This window comes from Abramis brama (assembly GCF_963993115.1).
Source record: "Abramis brama genome assembly, chromosome: 6".
Lineage (NCBI taxonomy): Eukaryota > Metazoa > Chordata > Actinopteri > Cypriniformes > Leuciscidae > Abramis > Abramis brama.
Window position 1 is genome coordinate 35,235,031 of NC_139968.1, and position 14,208 is coordinate 35,249,238.

A 14,208-nucleotide genomic window follows, 5' to 3' on the forward strand; every position below is an offset into this window, starting at 1 on the left:
GTAATTGTCACTCTCGCTTTTGTCCTCTCTACCCGTATCACAGAATGCATTAAAAATGTAGTTATTAGATGGAATGTTTTAAAACTTTCAATAGAGCAACTGCGGATTTCAAAATTAGTTTTGGGCTTTCGTTTAAAAAAAAGGTAACTCTCAAAACTATTTGAATCTGATTATAACAAAATTTGAAATAGCAGCCGCTTTTGTTTAAAGCTGCACTTCAACTTATAAAAAGACAAAACCATAATTGTCTTACCCTGACGAAATGGCAAATGCTTCAAGTTCAGGTCCGTTAACAGTGACGGTCTGAAGGAATGGGTGAAGCGTCGAATTGGAGATATCCTCAAGTTTCACCGACATGCTATGCTACTTTTGTTTTCAGTAAAGAAAGCCAAGTCCCGCAAATTCTCTCTTGAAGACCTGGGGGGTTTCTGCATGTTGGTTATAAAAGGACAAAGACACAAAGCCTAAAGATAGCCAAGGAAGGTAGTCCCGCAAATTCTCTCTTGAAGACCTGGGGATTTCTGCATGTTGGTTATAAAAGGACAAAGACACAAACACTCCATCCTCACAAATGACGAAGCATACCTTTGAAAAGAAGAAACCGCAACATTAAGCCTGTGTATCACTTTCAGGTATGGCACGCTGTTTTAAAATTGATGTTTTAAAATAAGAGCTGGCCATTATTTTTTTCTACTTATTAGAAATTAGATATTTTGTACATGCCTCTGAAGTGTAATAATGTGACATAGGCCTATCTCAAAAACTCTGCAGTGAAATCGTTTCGTATGAGGTAGACATCCGTTAAATAGGAAAATGCTGACTGATTTTGTCACTTATTGGGAGCAGTATGCTAGCTGGAGCCGTTTACCTCCAGTCTTTATACTAAGCTAGGCTAGCGGTGGGTCGGAGATGAAAAGTGTATGGAATTATCTAACTCAGGGGATACAGTGAATAAGATAAAGTCCCAAAAAGTCGGCGTGTTCCTTTAAAGTTCTCACTCCAGAACAGTGAGTGAGCAATTTGAGCAATTTGATTTAAATTGTTATTATTTACTCTCAATTTGTTTTAAACCCAAATAAGTTTCTTTCTTCTGTTGAAAATAAAAGTTATTTTGAAGAATGTGGGTATCCAAACAGTGTTGGTCCCCAGTGACATCCATAGTTTTTTTTTTTTTTTTTTTCTATATGGACATCAATTGGAACCAGCAACTGTTTGGTTAGCCACATTCTTCAAAATGTCCTCTTTTGTGTTCAGCACAAGAAAGAAATGAATACAGGTTTGGAACAACATAAGAGTGAGTAAATAATGACAGAATATTTTGGGTGCACTATCCCTTTAAGGACAAGCGGCAGCATGTTTACAATTAGGTACTTTCGGGTACTCGGGTATTTTCAAGATGATTCATTATCAAAGTTGGAAACAGTTCTACTGCTTAATATTTTTTCATAACCTGTGATATTTTTTTAGGATACTTTGATGAATAAAAAGTAAAAAAAAAAAAAAAAAAAAGAAGCAAATGTTTTAAAAATAGAAGTCTTTTGTAACAACAATATACACTGGTCAGTAATTTGGGGTCAGTAATTTTTTTTCTTTCTTTTTTTTGAAATAAATCGATACTTTTATTCAGCAATGTGTTAATGCAATTTATTTTTGTTCTATAATATTTATTCTTTTTAATTTAGAATTTTGAGACAATTTGATTGAACTTATTAATATTTATGCAATATTTATAGTCCATTTTTTGCCATTGAAAATAATGATTTTTTTTTTTTTTTTTTTTTTTGATTAAAAAAAAAAAATTCTATGCAGTATTTTCGGGTAAAATAGAGACTAGGCTTTCAGAAAAAAATTAAATAAAACATGTTATTGCATGGGTTTACCACTAGATGCCTGTATAGCTCTAAATGGAGATGTTTGTGAATTCTAGTTGTTTTTGGACCAAATTACTTACTTTTAAGATGTGGATTGAATGTATTTTTTTTTAGAAATTCTCAAATAATACTTTTTGCCAAGGTTTATAACATTTTATTAATTATTATTTTAATAATTATTATATTAATTATATATACATATATTAATTATAATTATTAATTATGTTATGTTTTTCACTCTTGATGTTTTAGAGTTTCACCCCTTCATTGCTGAGCACTTTTTTTCTGCATCGTGGCTGATTTGTAGAAAATTTTTGTGTTTTTGTCTGAGCACTTTTTTTCTGCATCGTGGCTGATTTGTAGAGAATTTTTGTGTTTTTGTCAATTTCCCATTCATTTCCTATGGGGGTCATTTTGACCGAAGACCAAAATCATGACTAATTTTTTTACGACCACTTAGCATGCTCGGATCATGAACTCACACTCTTTTTTTGTGTGTTCACATACCTAATGCCAGAAAAGTTACCAAGTTTCGTAACATTCTGATGAAGCTGTGATTTTTAAAAATTCAAAACAGATTTTTGTAATCTGAATTTATTGGTGTGTATGTGTATAAACGTGTGTTTGTATGTGTGTGTGTGTGGGTGGGTGTGAATTTTTTGCACTCTTGATGTTGTAGAGTGTCATCCCTTTACTGCGGTGTACTTTTTTTTAGAATCGTGTCCGATTTGTAGATTGTACAGACAAAAATTCAGAGAATTTTTGTGTTTTTGTAAATTTCCCATTCATTTCCTATGGGTCGGTCATTTTTGACCGAAGACCACGAGTGTGACTATTTTTTTTACGACCACTTAGCATGCTCGGATCATGACCTCAATTTTTTTTTTTTTGTATTCACATACCTAATGCCATAAAAGTCACCAAGTATCATAACCTTCCGATGAAGCTGTGATTTTTAAAATTTCAAAACAGAAAATGATTCGGTCAGAAGTGACCGAGGACCATCAGAGGGTTAAACTGATAAAAAGTGATAGTAAAGAAGATTTATATTATTAGAAAATATTTTTTTTATTTTGAATAAATGCAGTTCTTTTTAACCTTTTATTCATCAAATATATTAGGCAGCAGAACTGTTTCCAACACTCATAATAAATCAGAATATTACAATGATTTCTAAAGGATTATGATGATGTCACATGTGACACTGAAGACTGGAGTAGCCTAATAATCCTGAAAATTCAGCTTTGCATCAGAGAAATAAATGATAATTTAAAGCTGGGGTAGGTAAGAATGGTCTAAAAAACTTATTTTTCAAATTTGTTTAAACTTTATGCATATATCAATACATAATTAAAATGTAAGTATTCTGAAAAAGAAAGTATAAAAATCGAGTGTATGTAGACCTCTAACGACTGTTTTAAAGACAGCTCATTATTTCCATTCACTCCACCCCCTCCCTTCTGGGGTCCTTCCAAAGCCACGTCCCCAAAACACATGAACGCGCGACTCCGACAGCTGAGCTGGAAGACGCATTATTTACCTGAGACGAGCGGAGAGGAAGGAGCGCAGTGCATGTAGCATCATGTCAGAATCACATGTAATAAAAAAATCTAACTTTATCATTATGAATATAAACAAATAAGATGTATTTTAGTAGCCTACTCACTATCAAGCTATCATATCGATATTGGTAAAGTTTAAAATATATATTTTTTGATTCGCTAACGAGCTAGTTATAACTATAAGGCAAAGCTAAAAACAGGTTGCATTGATACACGTTTTTCCATTTCCATTTCCATTAGTTGCACTGTGATGAAGATGAATTTCGTGTAAGATTCATAACATTTAACGTTAGGCCTACTAGCTGTTAAACATGTATTTTGTTATGTAAAGTTCCCCCCACAGCGGAGCCTGCCGTGAACGCGCAGGCTAGTAAACATGCAGGGTCACCGATGACGACGGATAAACAGTTATGGCACATTCACTGGTAGGGACGAAATGCTTTACATTGACTGGCCTGCCCATACTTTGACTACAAACTTGGTCCTCAAATCATTACGTATTATGCAATACGTGTAATGTAACTTTATAACGTTGCACTCTTTCTATGAGTTATAAATAGCTAGTAAGATAATATAACGGTAACTAACGTTGCAGTAGGCTATGTAAATAATTATTCTAGCGATATGTAATGCTAAATAAGGTTTGCTAGTACATTATTTTAGCAACATGACAAGCGAATTAGCAGGTTTCAATTGTTGCTTTGCACAGTGCGTGACATTTTATCTGTATGTTATGCGGCTAGAGTTTTAACACTGAGTCAATGGGCTCCGACGGGCTTGTTTATCGTCATCGGTCTTTTCCCGTTTACCTGTCTTTGTTGTATGAGCAGGTTCCACTCGAGAAATTGGTAGTTTTGGTTGTTTGTCCGCCATTAGCACAGCTGCTCGGCACACTGGCAATCTTGATTTTGAATGACGGTATGCGCTGTGCAAGAGAGGGGCGATCAGCGCGTACGCAAACTTGATTGACACTGCTAAGACACTCCTCCTGGCTCTGAAGGCATCTGATTGGTTCTTTACACTCGGACCGAGTGGCAGTGATTGGTCAGAGTTTTTACTGTCCTGCAGCTGCTACAGAGGTCTGATTGTTTTCATTCCTTTTTCTGAACACATAATGTATTGACTACTCTCAGGATGGAAGGACCATTTCACCCAGTATAAAAAAAAGTGTTTCTGAACAGGATTACCTACCCTATCTTTAAAGTATAATAAATTGAAAACCAAGTATTTTAAATTGTAATAATATATCACAATATTACATTTTCTTTTCTGTATTTTTGATCAAATAAATGCAGGCTTCATGAGCAGAAGAAACTTCTTTCAAAAACATTACAAATAGTAATGTGTCCAAACTTTTGGCCTGTAGTGTACACACATATGACATGCACCAGATTTTCTCTCAAATGATTGCTTTCACTTTAGACATAATCAACTGTGTTTATGTAAACCTTGTGTGTATTTGACAGTATTAGCGCAATAAGACTCGAAAGATAACTTAGTCCAGTAACCATGCACTGTTTGACATGCTTTTAGTACCTGTGTGCTTAGGGTGTACGCTCTCAGAAAAGCGCATGTTAGAACAGCGCATCAGCACATGACTGAAATGTTTAACCGGCAAGGCTTTAAAGCACATGCAAATAATGAACTTTTGTGAATTGCAGTGTCCCGTGAGTGTAACTCTACCTCTGTGTTAACATGTAATGTGAATGTATGTCGCATTGTTGAGATGGAGGCGGCAGAACTGCAACTGCACTGTAGCCCGATACTATGATATTTCTTAAAAAGCAGATTGTGCAGACATTTAAAAAATCGTGATATCGCACACCCCTAGGTCCACGGCTACGGAGCCCCTAAAGGGACGTGGTGGTGGAAAAGTTTTTAGTATGGGAGAATTTTTTTTTCCAAATCTTTTGCGTTCCCTCACAAAACTTTTCCGTTCCCTCGCAAAGTTATTTGCGTTCCCTCGCAAATAACGTTCGTTGTCTAGGTTACTGTGATTGTAAATAGGTGTCGTTTGTGTTTGAACAACGTTATAACGTTTAAATTTCCTGTTACGACTCCGAGTGAGAAACCGCTTCAGACCATTCAGTTCATGCAGGGAACTGAACAAATAATTCAAACTGATTCGTGAACCAATTTAGACAGTTTTGCCAACTTGTTTGATCAAATGAGTGATTAATTGCTTAAGTGCTTAAAGCCCGAACGGGGCAGAGTAAGTGAGACTCCTGCTCTTCCACAGTTGGGGAAAAAGAAGAGAGAGAAATAATCTGTGCTCTGAAAGGAGTCGAGAGTACTTTGGGCACATATCCGTGTCTTGATTAGAGGATGACCTTGCAGTCGTTAGGCCCGAACTAAAGGCAGGAAGGGCTCACAGAGAGCTCTTGCAAGTCACCCACTCGCTTGACCAATGCTAGAGCTAGCAGGAGGGCAGTCTTTAGCGAGAGGGGACGTAAGTCGGCCAGCTGGAGTGGCTCGAAAGGAGGGCCCTTGAGGGCCCTCAGGACAGTGGACAAGTCCCATGTGGGGATCGTGACAGGGCGAGGAGGATTTAGTCGCTTAGAGTCCTTCAGAAAGCGAACAACCAGGTTGTTCCTGTCCACTGACTGGCCAGCCACTGGATCATGGAAAGCTACAAAAGGGCTACGAGAATCCCCCTCCACTGGACGTGGCGGCAATGGCTTTGTCCCGTGGAGGGAGCTTTTCGTAGCCCTTTTCCTCAGCGCTGTCAATGGTAGTGAAGGGGGTGGATTGGAATCCACTGCTGCTTCAATATATATGTTATAATCAAGGTATTAATCAATATTTTTCGTTCTAAATATCAAATGAGTTAAATGACTTCTCTGGAGATTTTACTTTGTTATAGAAGTTACCAGTGTGATTACTGAAATGTTCTTTTCATGTATTTTTTAATGTCCCTCCCATGCTCCCCCATTCAGCCCAACCCCATTCTTTATGTGTGTTTTGTTTTTGTTCAATGTAAAATTGTTCAAAAACAATATATTAACTTTAAGAAATGTATAATAAAGACATGGTCAAAGGTGAGATCAGGGTTTCTTATATTAAAGAAGACACTTGTACTTTCATTACATTTGAAGTGTTCAAAATCACTTTTAAAACAATGTATAAAAATTAAAAAACGTTAAAACAACAATGAAAAAAAGTTTAAATTGCATTTCTCTAAAAGTTATTAAAAAAAATCAGACAAGTACAGTCCTGTTTTCTAACATTTTAAGATCTGTAAGGGTTGCACAGCCCTCGCGGTGGCTCAGCCACACACACACACACACACACACACACACACGCACATACCCATCACACCCCCATACCACCCCCACAGAGTGACACTCACCTGAGAGGTTGATTATAATTTAAGATAGATAGTTACCTCCGTGGCGTGAAACTATATGCAAAATAATGTTTTTTACTACTTTAACTCATTTTAATCAGTTGAAAACTGTATCATTTATATCTTTTTTTTATTTCCTTTTATAAATGTTTTAATTCTCCTTGTTTCACCTCATCCCACACACACACACGGCGTCGCAATGTCTACATTGATGTTTTGATCCCATGTGGTGTTATCCTGTATGTTTTATTATATGTGGAGATGAAGGCTTTCTTTGAAAGAAAGATGAGGCGGGAAAAAGGTGTTTTTGAAATTGCGTCGAGCGATCTTTAAAAATGAGCCAGACTATTCTCATTTAAGCAGTATTACTTCAAGTGAGACACTGGATCGCAATCCCTACAAAAATGGCTGGAGGTCAACATGAAATGGAAGGGACTTTATCGGACCTATATTTTGATGAAGATTTGCCACAAATTCTGAATGAGCTTTGTGAGTATTTTACAACAATCTTTTATTAAAAAATGTATGGATGATTTCCGACAATAATATATATACATATTTGTTTGGGTTTAGATGAAACCTTTCCAGAGGGTGTCTCGCCGGTGGATTTTTTTCAAGGTGAGTGATATATTTTGTTATATCGTTTTTTTTTTTTTTTTTTTTTTTTTTTTACTTTAAAAAGAAAAAGACCTAACAGTCGTAACAATAATTCGGCAGATATTCCAGAAGCCCCCCCATCACAGACGCCTATCCACACAGTAGAGGTATCTACACGACCATTGGACAGCACCCCCGATGCGTCACCAGAATTGTCCAATGACACATACGATGACATCACACCTTGGAGTACGCCTGAACAGTATGTCTGCATACACACAGAAACTTCTCCAGCTGTTGAATGCAGTGTGTCTGACATATGCGAAGCGAATCAGGAACCTCCAACCAGTGACAGAGCTACGTTTTCTACCGCGCGAACACAACACTGTGCTACCGGAAGAGGGATAAAGCGCCTCAGAGAAGTTTACGGGGGATATGATACACTCAATGGGGAGCAAATAAGCTTTCCTGGCGAGGGTGTGTGATGGCTAACTTTTGTTTTTGTTTTTTTTGTCTCATCATAATTTTTAGTTGTTGAATTTTTTAAATAATAAATGTTATTTTCCAGAACAAAACTTTCCGGATGAGTGTATATCTACGACGGATTGTCAAGAGTCAGCCAGCGGACCATACAAGAAGCGATTCTCGGATTTACACGCAAGAGATTATTCGTGTTTCAGCTCATGTGTAAACTCTTTGGAAGATACCGGTAAGATACAATGCATTTTTTTTTTTTTTTTTGCTCTATCATATTTTATCTATTAAATCATTTGTATAATTAATTATTATTATGTTACTCCTAGAACAAAATTACGGCAAAAGAGATTTGGAAGTAATCATTCCGGGATCCCACGTGTTTGATCTGCTGAAAAGCGTAACATTGCCTCAGATGATACATGTCGACCGACGTCCGATAGGTTGGCGTGAATTTCTGGATGCTTTGCAGGATAAAACATACCTTACTCGACCGTGACCAATCGGCAAGTTAGACGCACAATTGAATCGCTTAAATGAAAAACAACCGGGGATGGTTTTGGCAGTGTAGCTACGAAAACTTTGAAAAAACACCTCACACCAGTGATGATGTTAGGTGTGTTCGACATCGGCTGCGGCTGGATGCACCCGATCGGCAAGAGTAGCCGCGTGCAGGAGGGGAGGAGCTGCAAACGGAGACGTGAAGTCGGACACTTTCTGATTTCCTGTGGTGACCGCTCACGTGGTGTTTGCATACTTTGCCACAGCTGAAGTGAAATAAATGCAATATTTGCCAAATAATGTTTCAGAGACATTTTCATTCAATACTTTATGTACTGCTTCACACAGCGTCTGTTTGAACAAGAATAAAGTTCAACATAAGCTACTATCAATGAAGTGGAGTCTACGTTTTTTAATCAGTTTTATTTTGATAAACATGTCACAATATAACATCGCAACTACATGAAAAGAGTGTTTACTGTTATAAAAAACTGATTTGTGAGATTTAGAGGAACTAAAGGTGTTTGAATAAACACGCAACACATGTGATCGTTGTCATGCAATGGATCTGGCCAATCGTGGAACAGCTCTGTCGTCATCCGCCCTCGTGCAGCCGCTCTTGAGAAGCTCTTGTCCGACTTGAGAAAGTCGGACAAAATTTCTAACCGGCATGCACTGCTTCAAGTCAGCCGCCGATCGGTCTGCGCAGAGCTGCATGAAGTTGAACAAGCCTAATGTTTTTAATCAGCCTGGCCACTCCCTATTAAGTCCTATTGTACCGAATTTTGGTTGTAGTTCCACCAGAGTTCCACTAGGGGCGATCGCCAATGAGTGCAAAATGAATGGGAGTCTATGGAGCTAGACGGCTAAATTTGTCTCTTTCACCCGATTGCCGTTGCGAAATCTCAGATGTGACTGTAGGTTTTGCAAGTTCAACATGGGTTATAGGTCGAAAGTTGAATGAACGAGTACTTATGTCCTTTCGATTTTTTTACAGGTTGAGTTGTTGTTGCCCATAACAGGCTAGCATTCAGCTAATGAACGCTGATTGGTCAGTGAAGGACTGATTACGACTTATGTCCTTTCGATTTTTTTACAGGTTGAGTTGTTGTTGCCCATAACAGGCTAGCATTCAGCATGAACGCTGATTGGTCAGTGAAGGACTGATTATGACCAGAGATACCGCTTGATGGCATCGTGGCATTTTATTTATTTTCGGCGTGGTCTTTTAAAACAACAAAACAAAAGCTCTTCTAGCACGTGTATTTTACCTGTGTCAGCTGTGTTGTCGATGCCTCGAGAGAAAAGAAAGTGCAGAGCGCGAAAGCACCAAAGTGACTGAAGGATTGCCGTAAAGCAGTATCTCTGGTCGTACGATGTGTTTGATGTCATTGACATTTTAAAAGACTTTTTAAAGCAAATAAGTGACTCTAAAAAATCTAACACCCAGCAATGTGTAATTTCTTTGCATCTCCTTATACAACATTCAAATTACTAGACAAAAAATGATATCTTGAGAAAAGTGGATTTTGAGAGGTATAGCGCCATAGACCTCCATTCATTCTGCACTCGTCCTGTGAGCGCCCTCATATGGAATCAGAGTGGAACTGCAACCAGTTCAGAAGCCGTAAGTTTACTGAGAGTGGAAGTTCTCCCCTTATTAGACATTCTCTGCCTATACTAGATGCAAGTCAATGGTTAAATTTTTAACAAAAATATGTGATGATGGGATATGTTTATCTGTTTTACAAATATTACCATGTGTGAGATTTTAGTGTATTTCATAAAATCTTTTTGTGTTTTGTGCGATTTGTGTTTTTTTTTAAATTATTTTTTAAAAGATGTATATTGTGTTATTGTTTTCTGATGTCAAAATAAAAAAAGAATGCAATGTTTCATCTGTTTAAGAGTCGTTTTATTCGTTACATTGACACATAAATAATACAACATAGCATTGTTACGGCTCAGTTTTGTTTTGGGTTTGTTCTGTTGTTTTCTCTTTTTCTTATAGGTTGCCAGATAAGGATCCACACCTGTGTTGAATTTGGAAAGCAGTATTTAAGATGGCTGTCCTTTGTGGGAGGGAGTGCTGACCCCTATCCTGCAGTTGTGCTCAGGAGCTGGACCTTCATATTGTTTTTTTCTTTATTGTTTGCTTATTTTCTGTTGAACATCTACTTTCTTTATTACGTAATCCCTAGACGTAAATAAATATTTTGTCTAATTCATTTTTGAACTCTGATCCCTTTATTTTGTTACTTCCTTGAGCCGGAATGTAACAATACATACATACATGTACATACATATTCTTTTATTTGTTACACATAAATTAATACAACTGGAACATTTTACCTGATTGTACACACTGGATACATTTAAATGTTTTACTATCACAGACAATGGGTTTAATTTTTTTCACAAAAAGAGACACCATAGCATCATTTTGGTGATGCTAAGCAACAGATTATGGTAAAATTTCATTATAATTTCATACTCAAAACCTTGCGATATATAATACAGAAAAAAGACACAATGCTGTCCACAGGTGACTGAAGTATAATCTTGGACTTGTCAGGTAGAATAATGAACTTGTGTAGAATTGTTTTTTAAAAAATCGAGAATGGTCGGCGGGAAACAATCGGTGGATTACCGAAGCTGTCAAAAAAACAACCGAAACCTTTTCGATCTATGTATACGGCTAGCCAGTGTTGTCTCGGTTCATCCGATTCGTCCGTATTACAAATTAATAAGGCCGTACATCTATCAAAGGTTCTTTGGGGAGGAAATCTGAGGCGAGCTCCCCTAAAAATTTACATTACAGGAAATGCTATCTATAATGTCAGCTGCACCGTGTTCATTTTCAAGCCGTTCAGTAGTACTCCGCTAACACCTGTTGCCGGTTTGATATTTCAAGAAGAGAATCGTAAATTGAGTAAGTTAAAAAATTAACGGTGTGCTCTAGAGGCTCTCGAAAATGGGCTTCTAATCTAATATTTCCCTATCTAATCAGCAACACATGCTGTCCGCATTCTTCGTCGGGTGTACGATTAAATGTGTAGAGGGTGTAGCCTTTGAGAAAATCCTCTCTGTCAATGGCGATAGATTGATTCTTTAGTTGTCTGCCTGTTGCGGACACCAGTTGATAAAATTCTCTTACGGCATTCCCCAAATTATATTGTGGCTGAAAGGGGAGTGTCCCCATATGAACCCCATCAGAGGTGAGATTCAGATATTCTAGATGAAAATGTTTAAAGGCGAACGGATTTGTCGTAGGCTCCTGTAAACGCTGAGTTATCAGTCATTGCTAAAATGAAATATTTTGGCAACGTTCTGAGGAAAAGATTTTCATGGTTGGAGACTCGCGCCTCTGCTGGTATGGAGAAATGTTTAACACAGACCCGATCTATAGAATATTTGGCCGTGGCCGAGAGAAACGCTTGTGCGTGCCCCAGACGCATGGCTGGCGATAACGCTGACTCTTTTCACAAACAGTGAGGCAGAGATTCATTTTAGCTTATAATCGACTGCGTCACCACGCATAAGACAGAATGCATCTTTTGCTCTAGTTAAACGAAGACGAATATCAACGCCGTTCAATAATAATTTTGGCTGAAAGAATATATCGCTGTGTATTGGTGCTAGTAGCTCCACAACGCTGCTGGCATTGGTGAACACGGCCCTCTTTGCTAATCCTGAGTTAGCGCCAGTAGGATCTGTGGCATCCATATGCCCCGCTGTATCTTTGTAAAAAAGTCCAGCAGAAAAGTTACCCTCTAGGGTATCTTTCCCATAATTGAGCGCTTCGATAATGCATCTATAGGGATACGTGTTGGACGACTGTGACACTAGACGATCTCCTAAAGATACATCAACCTGTGAGAATATAGACGCTCCAGGATAATTGATAAGACCCACAGGTGCACCGTCTGCAATGTCTGATCCATCCGGATTAGTTATTTTGACACGGGTATATAACAACGTGTTATTCAGATCTGTGTAGTCATCACCAGTCCCTGCTATGAAAAATTCAACCGGTGATGAGTCTGTCAATATTTCCAGTTTGCTGTCATGAGTGGGCGAGCTTTCTGCAAGCTAAACTTCCGTGAACGAGCGCCGCCGCGTACATGCGCCGAACAGACGGAGCGCAATAGAATAGGAGCGCAATTTTTATTTTTATGTGGGGTTTTGCTATTCTGAATCCTCTTCTAAGAAAAGGTATAGCCATTCAGTAAAGACCTCTAAACAATCCACCGATTCCTGATGCAAAACCGCCTCCGTACATAACTCCAGACCCTGCGTAACCGGGCATTCCGTTCCCAGTTTAAGACTGGTAATATGATATATAACAGTCGGGGCCCGATTGGTACGGTGTGAGATAAGCCATTTTTAAAAACAGGTGCTCTTGGAGCGTAGCCCTAAACACAACAGGAAGTCAGCTATTTTTAACTTCCTGTCAGATTTTGAGCAGTTTTTGCCATTTCCTGATGTTGTACTTTAACGAACTTCTACAGTTTTGTCTGATCCTCTTCAAATTTGGTGAGTGTAATCTTAAGGCCTTTGCGACGTTAAATTGCGAAGATCTTGAGTTTTTGTCGAATGTCGTGTCCTCGGCGGCCTGACAAATGTAGATGTGCACACCCAATTTCAGCCTTTGGGTGATATATGCATCATCAGATAAGTTCTATATTAAAATTGCTTACAGTTCTGAATTTGCTAGGCAACAACAAACAGCCTGCAGTAACTCAGGCATACAATGTCCAATCTGCCCCTAACTACACTTGTTTGATAAGAGTCCTGTCCTGAACTGCTCATATTTGGTTATATTAATAGCGCCACCTGCTGGTAGCAGGAAGTATGGCAAGTACAAATTACCTTAACATAGTCCTCCTATATTTACATACTGCCCACAATGCTCTGTTTTCCTAAAGGCGCCAGGTGACGATGGCACGGGTGCGAGGCCCTTTTCATTGCTGCTTGCAGCTTTAATTTTATAGTATTCAGATCTCGTACAGTTTTTCCATTGACAAGTTGTTAGTTTTAACAGTTAATTTTGTTCATAGGAAGCTGCAGTTGAGCTCAGAGGGAGATGACAACGTATAATCACACCATCTCTGATCAGCTTCTGTTATTATCTGTTTAAATGAGGATTTAATGTAAAATATGTAAAATGGGTTTGAGTGCAAAACAAATGGTTTCTTTTCAGATCGAAAGTTAAGAAATGGTTTATGCAATTTCATTCGTTCTCTCGTGTTGTGGCATTTATTGTTTTCATCTAGAATTTAATCATCTGTTGGTTTGTTGTTTCAGGTGTTTCTGCTGCTGAATGAGATGAAGTGAAGGAAGAAGAATCTGTTACTTTAGATCCTGGTGTAATAAAAAACACAAATGATGTGATTATGTGGTATTTTAACAACACTCTCATCGCTGAAATCACTGGAGATCAGAGTAAGATCTGTACAGATGTTCAGTGTAAAGAGAGATTCAGAGACAGACTGAAGCTGGATCATCAGACTGGATCTTTATAAACAACAGATCATCATCAACAACAGCTTTGGTATCATAAGAGTGAAGAGATTCAGTGTTTATCTCATGGTGAGTGTATAATTCAGCCATTAAATGCATTTTCTTTTATGAATACAAAAAAAAGTTCAATATTTTTAAATCAACCCAATAACTGATGGGTATGGACAGTTTAAAAAAGCGAACTTTGACTCAGTGACACTTTGACTAAAGTTATTAACTTGAAAAATGCAGTTTTCCTGTGAATATTGTTTTCTGTTGAGTGTTTTAGTGATTTTAACTGCCGGTGCCATTTATAAGTTAAATCAATATCATACAAATTATGACCAGAAAGCTG

The 14,208-nt window shown here is 37.9% G+C and overlaps 1 long non-coding RNA gene across 1 annotated transcript; it reads left to right on the forward strand.

Annotated features, from left to right (window-relative positions):
* The first annotated feature begins 7,583 nt into the window (after positions 1-7,583).
* Positions 7,584-8,455, forward strand: LOC311085280. Its single transcript, XR_014606774.1, has 3 exons — positions 7,584-7,853; positions 7,945-8,085; positions 8,180-8,455. It is a non-coding gene; the product is annotated as an uncharacterized lncRNA (long non-coding RNA).
* The last annotated feature ends 5,753 nt before the right edge of the window (positions 8,456-14,208 follow it).